The sequence below is a fragment of the Chrysemys picta genome, chromosome 1 (assembly GCF_011386835.1).
Source record: "Chrysemys picta bellii isolate R12L10 chromosome 1, ASM1138683v2, whole genome shotgun sequence".
NCBI lineage: Eukaryota > Metazoa > Chordata > Testudines > Emydidae > Chrysemys > Chrysemys picta.
In genome coordinates this window covers 70,600,722-70,619,042 of record NC_088791.1, presented here as the reverse complement: position 1 = coordinate 70,619,042, position 18,321 = coordinate 70,600,722, and the positions used below count along the sequence as shown (strand labels likewise).

The window sequence follows — 18,321 nt, the reverse complement described above, 5'->3', positions numbered from 1 at the left end:
TAAAGCACTAATGTTGACACAAGAACAAATGGGTATAAACTGTCTATCAGCAAGTCTGGGCTTGAAATTAATCAAAGGTTTCTAACCATAGGCGCCAGGTTTGTATAATTTTTGATGGTGCCCAGAATGGGTCCAAGCAGAGCCATCCCCTCCATAGGCTGGACCGGGGCAACCGTCCTGGGCCCCACACTTCAGTGGAAAGCGGGGTTTAGGCAGAGCCATCTTGTCTATAGGACGGACCGGGCAACTGCCCCGGGCCCCGTGCTTTGGGGGGCCCTGTGCTTCAGGGGGATTCGGGGTCCAGGGCAGTCTGGCGGTTTAGCAGGGAGCCCTGCGCAGGCAGCAGCAAGTGAGCTGGCCCCAGCCTGCCTCTGCTCCACCTGCTCCACCTCCCTACCCCCATTCCACCCTTTCCCCCAAGTCCCCACCCCACCTCTTTCCAGCTTCCGCCCCCTCTCCCGAGCGACACCAGGAGCCAGCGGGGTGGGGTGGGGCGGGCTGGGTCTGGGTCGCTCATTGCTGCTTGTGCCAGGCCCCCCGCTAATCCCCCAGGTCTGAAGCGTGGGGCCCCCCAAAGCGTGATAAGCCCAAACATTGGTGGAGCCGGGCCCATGTTCTTAAATATTGGTGGAGCAAGGGCACCACAGGCCCATATAACTCGCCGTCTATGTTTCTAACCATCAGAGGAAAGAAGTTCTGGAACAGCCTGCTAAGGGGAGCAGTGGGGGAAAAAAACCAAACTGGCTTCAAGACTGAGGTTGATATGTTAATAGAGTCAATGGTATGATGAGACCGTCTATAATGGCATGTAGTCCATCTGCGACAGCTAGTAGCAAATATCTCCAACAGCTGGTGATGGGACACTAGATGGGGAAGGCTCTGGCTTACTACAGAGAACTCTTTCCGAGGTGTCTGCCTGATGGGTCTTGCCGAAATGCTCAGAGTCCAACAGAATGCCAAATCTGGGGTCAGGAAGGAATTTGCCCTGGGTAAGATTGGCAAAGACCCTGGGAGTTTTCTGCCTTTCTCTGCAGCATAGGGTACTGGTCACTTGTTAGTTTAGACTAGAGCAAATGGTGGATTCTCTGTTTAAATCAGGATTGAGGACTTCAGTAACTGAGCCAGAGGTTATCGGTCTTTTACAGGAATAGGTGGATGACGTTCTTTGGTCTGCGATGTGCAAAAGGTAAGACTAGTGATCATGATGGTCCCTTTTGGCCTTAAAGTCTGTGAGTCTATTGTCTCTGCATGTATTGTTTTCATTAGATAGAGGTACACATAGTGCTGCAGCGCTGCAGTTCATGGCCATTTGAAAAAGAACTGAAGAAAATGCATCCCTTTGTGACATCTGGTGAGCCTTAAGCTTTTTGCTGTTATTTCACCGTTGGTCCACAGTGCGACTCACCACTTAGCCTCTTTAGTAATAGCTGGTTCAGAGGCAGGACCGGCTCTGGCTTTTTTGCCGCCCCAGGCAAAAAAGCCGCTGGCCGCCCCCCCGCGCCGCCGGAGCCCCGGGGGGAGGGCGGCGAGCCCTGGCGGGGGCTCCGCTCTCCCCCCGGCAGCCGGGGGGGAGGGCGGCCGGAGCCCTGGGAGGAGGGCGGTGAGCCCCGGCGGGGGCCCTGCTCTCCCCCCCGGCAGCCAGAGCGCAGGGGGCAGGGCGGCGAGCCCTGGCCGGGGCTCCGCTCTCCCCCCAGCGGCCAGAGCGCAGGGGGCAGGGCAGCGAGAGGGCGGCGAGCCCCGGCCGGGGCTCCGCTCTCCCCCCGGCGGCCAGAGCGCAGGGGGCAGGGCGGCAAGAGGGCGGCGAGCCCCAGCCGGGGCTCCGCTCTCCCCCCGGCGGCCGGGGGGAGGGCGCCGGAGGGGGAGGGTGGCCAGAGCACCGGCGGGAGGGCGGCGAGCCCGGCCGTGGCCCCGCTCTCCCCGGGGGCCGGAGCGCCGCGCCGCCCCCCTCCAGGTGCCGCCCCAAGCACAAGCTTGGTGGGCTGGTGCCTGGAGCCGGCCCTGTTCAGAGGTGCGTCACCTCTCAGCTGCAAGGCTGCTCTAAATCATTCTAAGGGTCAGACCTGCCCCTGGCTGACCATAGATTTGGAGTGAGAGCAGAAAGGTGACATGCAAGAGCCACCTTTGCTTCCCAGGTGTGTCCAGGGCTGCTCCAGTGCATTTAGGGTTGCCAATCATCCAGGATTGTCCTGGAGTCTCCAGGAATTAAAGATTAATCTTTAATTAAAGATTATTTCGTGTGATGAAACTTCCAGGAATACATCCAACCAAAATTGGCAACCTTAAGTGTGCTTGAGGATTGCATTCCAAATATTTAGTTGGTAGCAGGGTTGCTGTAGTGCTACCTAATTAATGTGAACAAGGATTTCTCCGCGGCCACTGAGGAGATCCTGTGACTTGTAGATCATCTACTACTGCAAGCTTTACAGATGCTTGGAGCCAGCTGTGGGATGGAAAGTTTCATGAAGAAGAAATGAATTGGCTGTTTGAATGTTAGAAAATCACCAGAGCAAGGTGACATAAGCCAGTATGTGTGCAGTTTACATAGCTGCGGTGCCATTTTAGCTGCTTGAATAAAATTAACATGTTTACAATAAAATATAACTGATATTTCAGAATAAATATTGATTAAATTACTTGTTTCTATTAAAAGTATGGCTATACTATGGCGACACAGTGGCAGCACAGCAGCTATGTCACTGTAGTGACATAGAGTAGGAAGGGATTTTTCCATTGCTGTCAATCAGGGCTGTGAACTTTTTTACACGTAGCTATGTTGACCTAAATTTTAAAGTGTAGACCTGGCCTGATTCTCATGTTTCATACGTTTTTTCAAAATTCATATGCAATCTGTATTATATGCATATAATACATACATCTCAGTTGGTACACCGATCCCTCCCGTTCCTTCCTCTGTCATTCTCTGTTATTGTCATTTTCACTGTTAAATAACCTCATCTGGATTGCAAAATCTTTATGGCATGGACAGTTTTTATTTCTGTAAAGTGCCTTGCAAAATTATAGAATCACATAAATAGTAAGTAAGATAAATAATAAAAGAAATAGTGTCACTGAGTTGTTTTCCTGCGCGTGTAGCCCATGTGAAATTGGTTTCCATACTTTGATGCAGGTGAGTTTGATCTGTTTTGGTACAGGGTGCTGCTATGGTGGCTTAAATGAACTGCCTATTACACAGTGCATGCAGGAAGAGCAATACAATTTATTGAAAGATTTTCATCGAATATCCTGGCACTGAGACTCATTTAAACAACCATAATAACAACTAGCCTAATTTGGTGTGGGTCTGTCAGGCCTAGTAGACTGGTGAAGTGGACCTGGTGTGGCTGGCCAGGAGAAGAGATGAGTCCCTGCCTGAGAGCTCAGGGTCAAATGTTACATTTTGGCCTTGGGGGAGGGGGTTGGATGTGTTTGTGTGTGTCACCCTTCAGCCCATGGGGTATGTGTATGTTGTGTTTTGGCCTGGGGAGTGCAGGTGTCATGCTTCAGCCTGCAGGGGATGTTTGTGTATTATTCTCAGGCTTCCGCAGTAGGAGGTGTGCATACATGTATGATCATACTTGGGGTTTGGTGGTGTTGGTGTCATTAGGCATAACCCTAGGTAACTCGGGAGGGTGGAAGACCACGAGTGTTGATGAAACCTTCCTGCACTAGGCCTAAATGAACCAAAGTCCTTCCATGTTTAAACTCTAATCGACCTCAAAAGCCAGATGCAAAAATTGAAATGTGTAGCAGTCAGTTATCAGGTGCAGCACCGCTCATACCGGTGCCAAGCGGTAATAATGAGGCCTGCATACTCCTGGCTGAAAGGCAAAATAACAAATCAAAGAAAAGGGACAAGATAATAATTCAAAAAGAAGTTACTAACAAGCTGGACTTATAGCCGCCAAGATGATTTAACTGCTTAAATGTAATTGCTTGCTACTTGCTTAATGTAAACTATTGGGGGGGAAGGGGGGAGAAGAAGAAAAAAGCTTAACTGCAAAATGTATGAAAAGAGAAAAGCAGCTTATGATGGTGTGCTTGATCTAAGACGTGCCAGTCTCCTTGCACCGCTTTGAGATCTCAAATAAACTTTGATTGCTTCTCCACCCTGGTGTGTTCATTGGCGCGAAGCACACTGGGCAATGAACTCCGCTGTTGCTTTCCTCGGGCACTCTGTGCCGGCAACAGTGGGGTGCTGTATGTGTTCATGCTAGGTGTGTGAGATCATACTTGGGGGCTGATGGCTGTGCGTGTTCACGGTATGTGTGAGAGAGATCACACGTGGGGCTTGGGACTGTATTGGCAGTGTGTGTGTGTATATATAGAAGATCTCAGATGGGGCCTGGGACTGGCTGCGTGTATTCATGTTCTGTGCGTGGGATCGCACGTGGGGCCTGGGGCTGTGTGTGTGAAATCTCAGGTGGGGCTGGCTGAAGGCTGTATGTTCATGCTGTATGTCATGATCACACGTGGGGCCGCCTGGGGCCGTGTGTGTCACGCTCCGGCCCGGGGCGAGCTGTTGGTCACGTTTCTGCCTGGCGGCCCCTGGGTCTGCCCTGCCCGCGAGCCAGACCACCCCGCGCGCCCTGTTGTCCGACCCATCGGGGGCGGGGCTGATGCCGGACAGCTCCCGCCCAGGCGCTCACCCCGGCGCGCGCGCGTTGCCTGGGGACAGGGGCGCGCGGGGAGGAGGGGGTTACGTGGTGACGTTATTTCTATATGAGCGCGAGCGGCGGGAGCTTGGGTCTTTTTACCGCCAGTCGCGCGGCACCTCCTCCTCGCTCCTGAGTCACTGCGAGCCCCGGTTCGGCGCAGGTACTGAGGAAGGGGGAGCGGCTGGCGGGGGCCGTTGCGGAATGAGGGGGCCCGGCTCTGGGCGGGTGGGGGTCCGCTCAACTCTCGGGGGAGGCGCCCCTCGGCCTGGCCGGGCTGGGCCCCTGTTCCGGGGTCGCCAGGCAAGGGTGGGCCGGGACCGGATGCGGCTGGGACTGGGCCTGGCCGGACGGAGTCGGTTGTCCCGGTGTCTGCGCGGCGCGGGGCCCCTCCCCTCCTGTGGGGCCTTTCAGCTCCTCCCAGGGGAGCAGCGCTGGTCAGTTCCTCCCCCCGGGGCCGCCATGGCCGCTGGGGTCGCACTAGGCCGCGCTGCCCTGGGCCTGGCGGCGAGGCAGAGAGAGGTCGGTCTGCCTGGTAGTAGCACGTGGGGACGGGGCTGCCCCCGACCTTCCTCGGGGCGCTGCCCCGCCCGATGCTGGTGTGTGTGGGGGGTGGGGGGGAGGCGGGGTGCGTGTTGGGGGTGAATAGGGGAGACTGTACTGAGACGGATTGGACGAGAGGGGGGCTGTGTGGGGGGTATGTGGCTGTGGCGGGGAGGTTGTTGTCGTGCGTAGGGCGTGGGGCAGGAGATGTGTCTGGGGAGGGTAGAGAAGGGTGCCTTGTACTACCTCTGGCTCTTTAGCTTCCACGCTCTCCGGGGAGACAGCAGTGTGCTGCGCAACTTGTTACTGACGGGGGGCCCAGAGATTCAGAGCCTGGCGATGGATCGCTTGTGCTCCCCGCCTTGTCGATGAGCTGTCTCCGCTCAGTTCCTAGCTTCCCCCGATGCATGGTATCTAGTGAGTTGAGCGCAGCATGCTAGTCCCCTCTGGGCTTCGTTCTTGGCGCTTACTCACAACTCTATGTAAAGGTCGCGTTTAAAGTACCATTGGTGACTGTAAGTGATGATGAGTGGTAGCTTTGCTTGTCAAAAAGAAAACTTGACATATTAGTAACCATCACCACCACCTGGAGCAAGTTTCAAGCAGTGCTGAGGGGTTGTTTTTATACTGTTATCAGTTGCATAATATTACTAGTAATATCAGAATTTAGACTTGAAAAAATCCACTAACCCCAAGAAGCCAGGGAAGACACTTACAACACGAAATTCTACGTAAATTCAGCTTAATAAAAAAAATGCTGTCTCTATTTGGTTGGTAAAATAACTCTCCAAAAGTGAACAAAGGGTAATCAATATGCTGATGTTTTCCTTAGTCCGTAGCCAGACATTCAGTGCCTCTGCAGCAGTAGCAGAGTGCAGTTCATAAGATTTGTTAGATTCCTTGCTGCTGTTTGGACCTTGGTGGAAGACTCATGTACAGCATGGTGTAGTTCCTTGGGAAAAGTTAAGACCAGCAACAGCAGAGGTAAACACTGAGATACTCCCAGGGGAAGAGGAATCAAAAGACTAGGAGACTGGAGTAGTGGCAGAAGGGTGCCAGTGAATTCTGCTTCTCCTCACATCCGGCATAAGGCTCTGGAGGGAGAGAGAAGTGAAGACTCTTCCATTGAGAGCAGTTTAGAGGCTCTGGAAAGTGTATGGGAGCACTCTTAGCAGGTTGGGATGGTAAACTTTTCAAGCTCTTATCAGAATTCTGCTGAATTGAAATAACAGACTTATTTGTTTTCAGTCTCTTAGATTAAAACAATCATTTTTTAAATTTGTGTCATTTACACAAACTTGTAAAGATGTTCACTTATGTGAACTGATGACATAGAGCAGAATTAGGCATTAGGCATTGTACAGGTATGTTGCAAAGCTTCCCCGCAGCACTTCTTTCTTGATATGAGACTTGGTTATTTTAGGCAGAGACTGCATTCCTGAGAATGTCACCATATTATACTAAATTGAATTTCTGCAAGTCAATGACATTGGTAGAAGGTTGTCCATTATCTGAACTTCCCAAATACAAAGTAACCACATGAAATAAACTTATTCATTATTTGAGAAATGTCAGAAACTAAGTAGCTGTCAAAGCAATAAAAACAATTTTTGGAACGGTTGAGTGTCTGATTAGTTTGCATTATCCTAAGGGATGCAAGACACAGCTTCCATCTACGGTTCATCACTCAGGGAATGTCAATTACGGTCCAGCGGCGGCTGTTTTAGAAACGTTAAGCTGTTTGTCTATGCTGGTACCATGTTTGAGCACCAACTGATTTTGTGGTCTGTGATCATATGACTTTGGGCTGTGCACATGTTCTATCTCAAACTAAACTGATATAAGCCTGGTCATTACTTATATGGGGAACTTAAGGAACAGCTGGATGCTGCAGAAAGTGGTGACATTTGTTGTTTTAAATATGTTCATCCATTATTCTGTGGGCAAGTACAAAATCTGATTAATCCACAAAATGGGTGGCATACTCACCTCTAAATTAATACTGAACCAGAACTTTAGCCTGTCACCAGATGAAATGTGAAAGCTGGTTCCTAATTGCTTGTGGTTAGAGCCCTTGGCTTTCAAGAGTAGGCTATTGAACTTGTTGTCTGGTCACTTTCTAGTTTGGGTAACTGCGTTCTAACTACTTTCTGTCTGTCCTAAACTGTAGGTTTGCTCTGCAGTATCTTACAACAGCTGTTTCACTCCAAAAGTGGTGGTTGATAGTGCATTTTGTAGATGAGTTTGTTTGTAAGTTGCTTTGGGATTCTTTGCTTTCAAAAGTGGTGTATAATTAAAGTTAGTTAAAAATAAATTGTCAATGCCACTAACTGACCTTGGCCTGCAGAAGCATAAAGTTAATGAACGAACACTCATTTCCACCTAAACCACATCTAGGTTTTAGCTTTTATATACAAATGTTATTTACATTTAGTCCAATCAACACATGTATGGAAGATTTTACAAAAGGTGCTTGTAGACGTCTACATTTTAGCTCCTGACTGACTTAATTGGGTTTAAAAACACAATGTGGGCAGCCTGTTGAAGATTTCTTGTATGCATTTAACAAATTTTGTAGATGCAATAAAATTAAGTGCAAAGGGGGCATGTAATTATAAAGCTCAGGCCTCATGTACTCTGTAGCAGGCTGGACCTTAAATTTGCAGGAATATTCTTGAATTGTATGATAGACTAGAAACTTCCCAGCAGCATCATTTATTAGAATTGACCCAAGCCTTCTTGGGGGGCACCAGGAAGCCAAAAAATTCTGTTTTGGTTCTCTCAAACCATTCTCTCCCCCCCCCTTAAATCCTTCCTGTGAACTTTTTCATGTTTTTGGTGGTTTGTCCCAGTTCAGGGGACACTTTCCCCTTCTCCCCCACCCCCAAAAATATCTTTCAGATGTGAATTTTTCTGTGAAGGTTTTTTTTTCCTGGTTAGCACTATTTAGAGCTTGTTCAAGTGTGTGAATAGTTCAAAGCATTGAATTTCACCTGCCATTGTGTTGCCCGTTCACCTAGCAGGTATCACATTAAAAGTGGGAACTTGGGAGCTCTCTCCCATTGCTGGCGCTGTGACTACACTAGTGAAGACATACCCTAAGACAGCAGTAACTTTCCTTAGACTTCAGCTCTCAAATCCTCTACAAGCAAACTACCATTTAAGAACTCATGGAGCCTCAATTTCAGCTCCTACTATCAAGGATAAACAAGAACTGCTCAGGTTAATAAAGGACAAATATCTACATGGGCTTGTACAAAAGTCTTCTGAGCAACTCCTGGGCTGGTTCTAACAAAAGGGTTGATTTCCCCCCCCCCCCCTCCCCACTTGGGGAAAAAAAGCTTCTCTTGCATGTTTCCATCCGATAGTAAACAATTCAACAAGCACTCAGCAACCCCTCTGCTAGTTAGTAGCACTGTGAGGCCAGGTCTACCTGACAGACTTACATCAGTGTAACTACGTCACTCATGGGTGTGAGAAATCCACACCGCTGAGCGACGTAGTTATACCAACCTAGTGTTGTCTACACGGCCAATGTTGGCAGGTGACCTTCTCCAACAGACATAGCTACCACTTACTGCAAAGGTGGATTAACTACGCTGATGGTAGAAGCTCTCGCGTCAGCACAGGAACGTCTTCACTTACACACTGCAGCTGTGCTGATGCAGCATTTTAAGTGTAGACCTGCCCTGTGTGCTTGTAATTTACTCTTGCTGGGAAGATAGAATAGGATCCCAGACTCTGGTCAAGTGAGTAAGGAAACATACTTCAGAATTAGTTTAAAACCATGCCCGACAATTAATTCTACCCCTTTATTCTATTATTATTCAGACTCTCTGAACTGGTTCTAAAAGTGGGGTAATTAGAATGTAGGGGCCTAGAACACACTAGCAATACTTGCTATACCGAGCAAGCTTTCATTCTGTGTTGATAGAGAAGTATAATCTAGTGTCTAAAACTAGAACTGAGAATCACCTGAAGGAAAGGATAATGTCAGCTGGCTGAGATCACTTGCACTCAAACGCGACAAGGTTGATAATTACACCGATATCTCCTATCTGCAAGCATTTGGAGCAGGGGTGGGCAACCTGTGGCCCACGGGCCTGCATGTGGCCCGTCAGGGTAATCTGCTGGCGGGTCATGAGACTGTTTACATTGACTGTATGCAGGCGTGGTAGCAGTTCGCTGTTCCTGGCCAATGGGAGCTTCGGGAAGCAGCACGGGCTGGCCGCCATTTCCCGCAGCTCCCATTGGCTGGGAATGGCAAACCACGGCCACTGGGAGCGGCTTAGGGCCGTGCCGCGGATGGTCGATGTGAACAACCTGTCTCTCGACCTGCCAGTGTATTACTGTAATGGGCCGCCGGTTGCCCACTACAGCTTTGGAGCATTGTGCAACATGAAGGTGGCTTTTCTTCCACTAACTTATATTAAGCATATTTTTAACAGCTGTACCTGAATAAAGCTTTTTAAAAGTCTCTTAAAATGTTGAAAAGTGCTTCAAAATTAAGTACTTTGAAGCAGTCTTTTGAAACCTAATGTCTGACAAGGCAGAAAACTCAGCAGCTCCAAGCCTGAAGCCTAGTAGCTAACTCCTCTACTGCTGGCTGCAGTTCATTCCTGTTCCCAGGGAAACCAGTCTTTCAACAATAAACTGTAAACCTGATTTTAAAAAGAAACCTCTCCTGTTTTCAGCCACCAATTCACTGTTTATGGAATCAGAGAGGGCAGCCAACAGCAGTCTTGAACTTTTGTAAGTTTCAGTTACTGTGGCCTGGAAAAGTCACTATAGCAATAAGCCACAACAAAAGCGTGCACATATTAATTGTAAATGTCAAGTGAGGAGGCCTATGGCAGAGTAAAAAGCACACCGCTAATCTACTAATGATGGCCACATTCCAGCTTTATTACAGAGTATGGCTCATTCTCTTAAAGTTTTAAGAGATTCTGAGGTGATTATGGCACATATCCTTCCACTATGAAAAACGGTTCTAGTATAACAAACTAAGTGTGGAATATTATTGAAGACTTGGGAAAGATTCACACATTTTTCCTCTCCCACCTTATGTTGCCTCTGTCAGTTTCAGTTTTTACGCCGCAAATAACACTTCCCGCTCACTGATTTAACAAATGGCAATAAAGAGCCCTAATTCACAAACTAAATCCTTAAGCACTGGTGCTTGGGGATGTGAACAAAAAATCTGAGGAGTCAGCTATAATGGGATTTTTGAATCATCTGTAGCCTCATTCATAATCGTAGTTGCTAAAACCCATTAGCTACCTAGTGTTTTGAGGTTTTATATTTTAAAGTTTATTACTATTTCTTCCTTTTCCATAGATATCCTGATTTGAGAATGCTAGTTTGATCATATTACATCCAAAAAAGCACATTGAGAATATTAAGGTTGCAAAGTCAAACACTCAAAAGTAAGGGAAATGCCAGAGTTAGGGGTGCCCATGTAGCTCCCTTGGGCATGTTTATTTGATAGTCTTTAACTACACAATGCTGTATTGCTTTTCCATAGAACTTTTAAACCTCATTCAGTGCACATGCTGAACAGTGCTCAATGAATGGGTAGCTACCCATGAATATTTTTTTACCGTCATCATTCAATGTGTCCCCATCCTTTTACTGTACACCAGCCAAAAACTTGCATTAAATAAAAAATTATTAATTGGCTCATGGTCTGATACTCATCCTAGTATCTTGGTTCTTTACAAACATTAATGCTTCTATCTTCATAGAAGCCCTTGATGTGAAGTGGCATTATCCCAATTCTACATGTGGGGAACTGATAGATATAAAAGCCAAGACTGTCAGAAGTCTCAACTAGTTTGGGGTGTCCAGTTTGAGATGCCCTAGGTCTGATTTTTTTTTTTTTTTTTTTTTTTTGAGTACCTAGAACTGTATAGTACTCTGTATTTGGAGCAAAGCTCCCACTGACCTTTGACTGCAGCTGTGAGTGCTCAGTGCTTCTGCAAATCAGCCCCCAAGTGACTAAAGCTGGGTACCCAGGGGAGGGGGTGACATGTGAAAATGTTTGCTCTTCTTACAGTTCACCACCTCATTCACTCAGACACTTTTCAACTTATGCAACCCCTAAAATACAGGTCCTACAGGCAACCGCCTCATTCACTATGACAACCCTGATTCATTACAAGAACATAGTCCAGCCTACTTACTGAAGACAGCAAGTGTCATGGAAAAAAGTGTGTGTAATCATGATGTAATTAAGACTGTGATACTGCGTACACCCAAGGGGCCAAATTAAAGTGTCGTAGGTAACTAATTCTGGCATTTTCTAGCCTGTATGCTTTAATGTAGTTTGCTATATTAAGATTATTAAATGCTTACAAGTTTAAAAAGTCATCATGCAGAACCATACTGACCTCCCATCATCCACAGGACTTGTGATCTATAGATCCCCAGCAAAGTCTTCTACCACTTAAGCTAATGGAGTAACTGGTCGCAACAGAAACCTGTTAACTTTTCTGTGAACTTGCCACTAGAGAGGGATGGAGGCACTTTGCCAGTGGGTTTCACAGCTATTTGCTAGACAGCAAAGGACAGTGGAGTAACTGGTTCTTTCCAGGTTCTGTAATGGAATGATCTAATGGTTAGACCTTTCTGCCCATCTACCCAGCCTCTTCTGCTCTTGTCCTCAACCACCAGCATATGCCTCCTTTCCCTTCCCCTGATTTCCCTTCCCCTTACTCACCCCACACCCCTTGTTCTCACCTACATTCAAGTCAGGCAGCTTCCCCTGTCTACCAAATTGCCTGAGAGCCAGCAGGGGGACCACTGAGGGGAAGAGACTGTCACTACTTAATTCCTGCAGCTCCTGAAAACTTGAAGGAGCAATTGTAGGGAATTTGTGCTCCACTTCTGCAGTCCAGGTTAAAGAATGCTCAATCACTCCGTGTGGATGGCACTTGTGCATGTAGATGCAAGAGAATAGAGCATGTTCAGTGCTTATTCAGAGAATTTAGCTGCCAAACTTTAACAAGTCTAATGAGCATGTACGAAATGAGATTTTTTTTCAGAGGCTTATCACTTGACCAAATTTGGGTGGTTTTTCAATGGGAATAGAAAAAGGGACAACCCTGATACCACAGCAACCCCCTTGCCAAATTTCAAGCCTTGCTCCAAAGTATGGCGGTGGAACAGCTTCTGAACAAAACTGCTAATCTTTTTAACATGAGAAAACAATATTTTTCCCTACCTTGCTTTGGGAAATGGTTGAACCATTTTAACTCACTTTTCAAGATACTCTCTTCCTGAAGTAGACACTTAGCATACAAAATTTGAGCCAAAGTTATAAGCAACTGAAAACAGGATCCTATAGCGGGAAATGTAACATAACTACAGGCAACATTACTACATATAACTTAACACCCAGAGTATCAACTGTCATTTAATCAGGTGCTTTCTTTCATAACACCCATTTTATGATCACAAATACTAGTAGACACTTGATTTCTGGCAGAGAATCTCCAAGTACATTATGGCAGATGACAGTAGCTTGAGTATTGCCTCACTGGAATAGGAGCCACTTACAAAAGACTTTGAAACACTTCAGCTGTACCACACAGAGAAGGTGCAAAAGGTGGGAATCTCCATTAGAAAACTGATAAACTTCATTATCTCAGCCCTGTCTACACAATGAAATTTTACAAAAAGTTCCTTTCTGTGTTTGTACCACTAATGGGAGCCCTGAGTATGGGCAAGACAGTGGTGGCAAATAGGGTAGTAAAAATGTCAGAGGCCACAATAGCCTTCATGTCTAAAGTAAGGCCCACACCAATTTTATAGGGGAATATTTTTGGTAAAATTCCTTAGCATAGACACAATCAATACAACAAAACATTAGACCAACTTAAAACCATGTAAGTTACTTGTATTATGTTATTCCTCAGCCATGAAGTCCTCCTTTTGCTACAGAACTGTGGCTCCCAGCACTCATGCACTGTCTATACTGCCACTTTACAGCATTGAAACTTGCAGTGCTCAGAGGGGTGTGTTTTTTCATACCCCTGAAAGAGAAAGTTGTAGTGCTGTAAAGTGGCAGTGTAGGCAAGGCCTTAGTCTGCAGTCCCATAAAATTGGTACTGGACAGAATCTGTCGGGCACTAGTGAAAAGGTTAAAATGAGGAATAGACAGTTGTGGTGGTTTCAGCCTTGAATCACTAAACTGGATTTGTTGGAAACATGGTTTGATTTTTCAGAGGTATGAACATCTGCAACTCCCATGGATTTCAGTGGAAACTGTGGGTACATGAGCACCTTTGAATATCTTGTGCTAATTATTTAAGAGGAAAATGTCAACATGAAGGGGAAACGGGTCTGAGTTTCAGTTCCTCATTAGTACTATTTTAATGTACCGTATCAGACGACGGCTACTTATTTTTCTTTCTTTTTGGTATTCTGGTATCTTGATGCCAGTACTTGTTGCAAGTGCTTGTTGCTTCTGTTGAACGCAACATTTCACCCAATAATTCAGCTGCCAATTGAGTAGTGCTATATAAGGGGTGTGGTGGTGTTTCCTGATCATCATCAGATTATTCACTCCCTCGTGAGGTTTTTAGATGAGTATTTCATAATCTCATGCCATCTTGTAACTACAAGAATCTATGGTGTCTTGGTGATCTCATGTGGAAGTGGATTCCACAGGTTTGACTATATGGCTATTTCTACATTTATGGCAAGATGTAGAGTAGAGGGGTTACACGTATAGCTGCAGTGAAGGTAGGCTGCATCCATGTTTGTCACGCTGCAGTATGTGGCTCCAGTAGTGGGAATGCAGTGGAGAAGTTCTTGCAGCCTTTCACTCTGCTGTCTCCCTACTGCTGGAGCCTTTCACTGCAGCGGGGAGAGACTTTAGCAATGGGACACGGCACTGCTAAAAACAGTGTAGATTTGGGAGGCACTGATTGGGCATGTAGAGAGTATATACCCTGGGGGTTCAGACATAGGCACTCTACTCTACTCACGATCTACCCCACTGTTTGTACCCATGCTAGCTGAGCATACAGTGTCTGCTATACGTGCTGCTGTAAGTGAGCCTTATGTTGTATGAAGTATAACTACCTATTCCAAACTTCCTGCCCTTAAATTTCTTTTAATAGCCCTTTGTTCTTGGTTTGATTGCAGCAAATTTAAACTAACCCTGCCAATCGGCCTTATTTGTCATACAAGTTAAACATTATCTGCCACTCTCTCTCTACCTTAATGTGCCTGAATCAATGGAATTTTTCAAAAACCTCTGTAGCCTTTGTTAACAATATAATATCTCATGGGAAATGTAACCACTAGCTGAATGTCACATTCACTTCTCTACTCTGAAGGTCAGTTACATATTTGGGAGAGGAGGTAGAACAAGTGGAGAGAGAAATTGCTCTTCAATTACATTGTATTGTTTAGGATATCTTATATGTTTGGCATTCATGAATAAGAGCTATTGAACTAGATTTGTAGAACATGTGACAAGATGATGTGCAAGGTAATGCTTCAAATCCTTTTCTTGATATCCACTTCCCACAATATACATTTCTAACCTCTAAATTGGCTTTAATTTCAAAATGAACGTATTTCAGTGGTCACATTCATTAGATGCAAGTTGTTGGGAAGTTGTGGGACAGATGTTGAAATATATGCGGTTCTGATGAACCTCAACTCTACCATTTGGACAAAGTGTTGCCTTTTTACTGATTACTTTAATATTCATTTTAATGACTCGGCCAAAACTTTGTTCAAGTAATTTTCATATTTGTAGCTAGCTAAATTAGTGTAAACTCTAGGTGACTGGATTCTTATGGATGTCCCAAAAGTGACCATATTGTCCGTGTCTTACTGGAACAGTCATGGCTTCCCATTTCATCATCGGAACAAAAGTTTTTGTTTTGTTTTTAAACTAATGTCTTTAAGACCTTGCTGTAGGGAATAGAATGGGGGTGGCCAAACTGCAGATTGCAAGCCACATGTGGCTCATTTACAGTTAAAAGTGCAGCTCGTGGAGCCCACCATGCCCCTCATTCTCTGCTTACCAAATGGGGGAGGCCGGGGGGGGGGGGGGAGAGCTATGGACTTCAGCCGCAAGGGGCAGCCCTGCAATGCTAAAACCCAGAACCCTGGCAGGTGTGCCCAGCTCTTGAAGTTATGAAAATTTTCTGCAATTCAGAAGGTCAGCAAGTTTGGCCACCTCCAGAATAGAATTTACTCAGTATCAGAAACAATCCATTAGAGTGTTCAGCATATTCAAAGTAATAAGCTAAAGTGTACACACATGACAATTATTCAGTGTTTCACGATAGCTTGTTCAGAACATTAAGACTCTGTCTGTAGCATGAGCTAGAAGTCACTCTTTTTTGCTCTCCTATGCATACTTGTGCTAACTCTAATCGAGCTAGCATGCGTCTTGGCTCTCTGCTGAGGGGTGAAAACATGATCTACTAGCTGGAATAGCATGGGTAGCAGCAGTGGAGGCATGGCTTCAGGTGGGTTTGTACTTGGCCTAAGTTACTGTATAAAAATTCTCTAATCCAAGAAATAAACACATTGCTATTGAGTGAGAAGCTGGCAGTAGTGTTACAGCACACATTTAAATGTGTAACTTTGTGTTATGTCGTTTTAACCCTAAAATGTTACCACCAAGTATCCTGTGTCGTACTTTGGCAGATATAGTAATGTTACATACCAATTTGCTGGTTGAAAATGCAGTGTGACATTACTTGTGTATGTCTTAATACTTGCATTCTTCAAGAATCCCTGTAAAACTATACTGGTTTTACTCCTGGGGGAATTCTGTGCCAAAAAATTAAATTCTGCACACAATGATTTTAAAATTCTGCGAATTTTATTTGTCAAAATAACACTATATAATCGCACCAGTTTCAAGTATTTTGGTGATTTATTTCAAAATACTTGTTGGCAAGTATGTCCCTAACTATAGGGATACACACAAATTCCTGCAGGAGTAGAGTTTTAAAGAACCCCCCTACGCCTAGTTCCTGGTTCTCTGCCCTTCTCTCCCCCCCCCCCCCATGAGCCCAGCCATGTGCCCCCCCAGAACCTAGCCATGTGCCACTCCTCAGCCCAGACATTCACACTGCATTTCCCCAGCGCCTCCCCCGGGGGGCCAACTGCAGGCCCAGACACTTGCAGACCCTACCCTCCTAGAGCCCAGGGATCCAGAGGGAGAAACAGCATGATGCTGGGTCCTGGGCTTGCACAGAGTTTCCTGCATGCCACCATTTTCCTTCCTTCAGGGAATGCTGGGAACTGCAACTGCTGGGAACCCTCCAGTTCCCTCCCCCTCCTCCTGGCCTTGTCTTATATTTGCAACCTGGACTCTGCTGGGTCCATCGGCCCCAAGTGGCAGCCAACATTTCTCCAGCCCATTTCCGTGAAGGGGGAGGGGGGAATTTTGCATGTATAGCATTAATTTCTGCAAAATTCTGCATTGTGCAGTGGTGCAGAATTCCCCCAAGAGTATGGTGGTTCTTATGTTATGCAGACTTGATGGAGGGAGCTTTCAGTTTTCAGGTCCTAATAAATCAGTGATTAAAAATTGTTCTTGTGTGTATGAGGCATAGCTTTGAAAATTGAGGATTACCTTGAGTATTTTGAATGCACCCGTCACCATAGTATCTAGGTGTTTTGAAAACTCCTTCACCGATGTGATTAGATTCTTTCCTTTGAAGACATGGGAGTTAATTGCCTTAAATAGCTTGGCAGCAAAACATTCTGAGCACCTAGTAGCAACAATGAATTCTTCAAATTTGTCTGAAATTGGACATGCACTGGCACTGTAAATGTTCTGTCCGTTTCCCCCAGAGGTCTAATATGAGGCATGGGGTTGAAGTTGAACCCATGAAAAAGCAAAATCTGTCTAATATTTGAAGAAATTTATCTTATTCAAGACCTCCTTAACTAGAGACCCATTTACCAAAAATGCACTGATTAGCTATGCTACTATAAGTAGGTGCACTCAGTCACAAAAGGATCTGTTTTTTATTGAGCTTTTGTGCTGCAGTTGAGTCAGTTGGCTCATTGGTTTAGTCATATAACATACCTGCTGGTAATCTAGTTTGTATTCTTCATATTGGAAAGCATCTTCAAAATATTGCATATTTCTGTAGCTTCTGGCATTGTATAAACATGATTAGTACTTCATTGGAAAAATGTGGCAAACCAGTATATGATGGGTTTACCTCAACTTGCATGAGAAAAGTTGTCAACCTTATACCAGAACTGCTGTTTGTGGGGGACATGGAAAATTACAGCAGGGTCATAGGAGCAACAAGAGTGAAATCAGTGGGAGAATATGATCAACATCTTAGATGTCTGTACACAAATGCAAGGAGTATGGGGAATAAACAGGAAAAACTGGAAATTTTAGTCATAAGCTAAATTTATGATGCAATTGGCATCCTAGACTTGGAGGGGTAAGACTTAGGGGGGTACTGGAATATTGATAGAGGAGTATAGCTTGTTCAGGAAGGACAGGTAGCATAAAAAGGGAGGAGGTATTGCATTATACATTAAGAATATATACACTTGTTCTGAGGCCCAGAAGGAGGTGGGAGGCAGAACAGTTGAGTCTCTGTATAAAGATAAAAGCCTAGAAAGTAGAGGTGATGTCATGGTCAAGGTCTATTATAGACCACCAAATCAGGAAGAGTAAGTGGATGAGGTATTTCTAGAACAAATAACAGATATCCATAAATATTCAGGTCTTGGCCTGGTTATGATGGGGGACTTTAACTATCCAGACATCTACTGGAAAAGTAATATGACATAACAATTTCCAGTAAGTTCTTGGCATGTACTGGGGACAACATTTTGTTCCAGAAAGTATAGGAAGTAACCAGGCAGTCATCAATTTTAGACTTGATTCTAACGGGGAATTGGTAGTGAATCTGAAGGTGGAAAGCAATTTGGGTGAAAGTGATCATGAAATAAGAGATTTCATGATTTTAAGGAAAGTAGAGTGAACAGCAGAATAAGGACAATAAGGACGTCCAGTCATTAACAAACTCCGAGTTGGTAGGTAAAGTGTCATGGGAAGAAAAATATAAGGGAAAAAGTTCAGGAGAGCTGGCAGTTTCTCAAGGAGACTAAAGGCACA

The 18,321-nt window shown here is 45.5% G+C and overlaps 1 protein-coding gene across 13 annotated transcripts in view; it reads left to right on the top strand.

Annotated features, from left to right (window-relative positions):
- The first annotated feature begins 4,630 nt into the window (after positions 1-4,630).
- NAP1L1 (nucleosome assembly protein 1 like 1) overlaps positions 4,631-18,321 on the top strand; it is a 51,334-nt gene continuing 37,643 nt past the window's right edge. For 2 of the 13 annotated variants that reach the window (XM_042860106.2, XM_065559176.1), the window contains exon 1: positions 4,650-4,815. The gene's annotated coding sequence lies outside the window, so the exon portion shown is untranslated. Of the gene's footprint in view, positions 4,840-4,964; positions 5,175-11,305; positions 11,477-18,321 lie in introns of those variants that run through there. The other 11 variants (XM_042860105.2, XM_042860107.2, XM_065559201.1 and 8 more) reach the window with 9 other exon arrangements.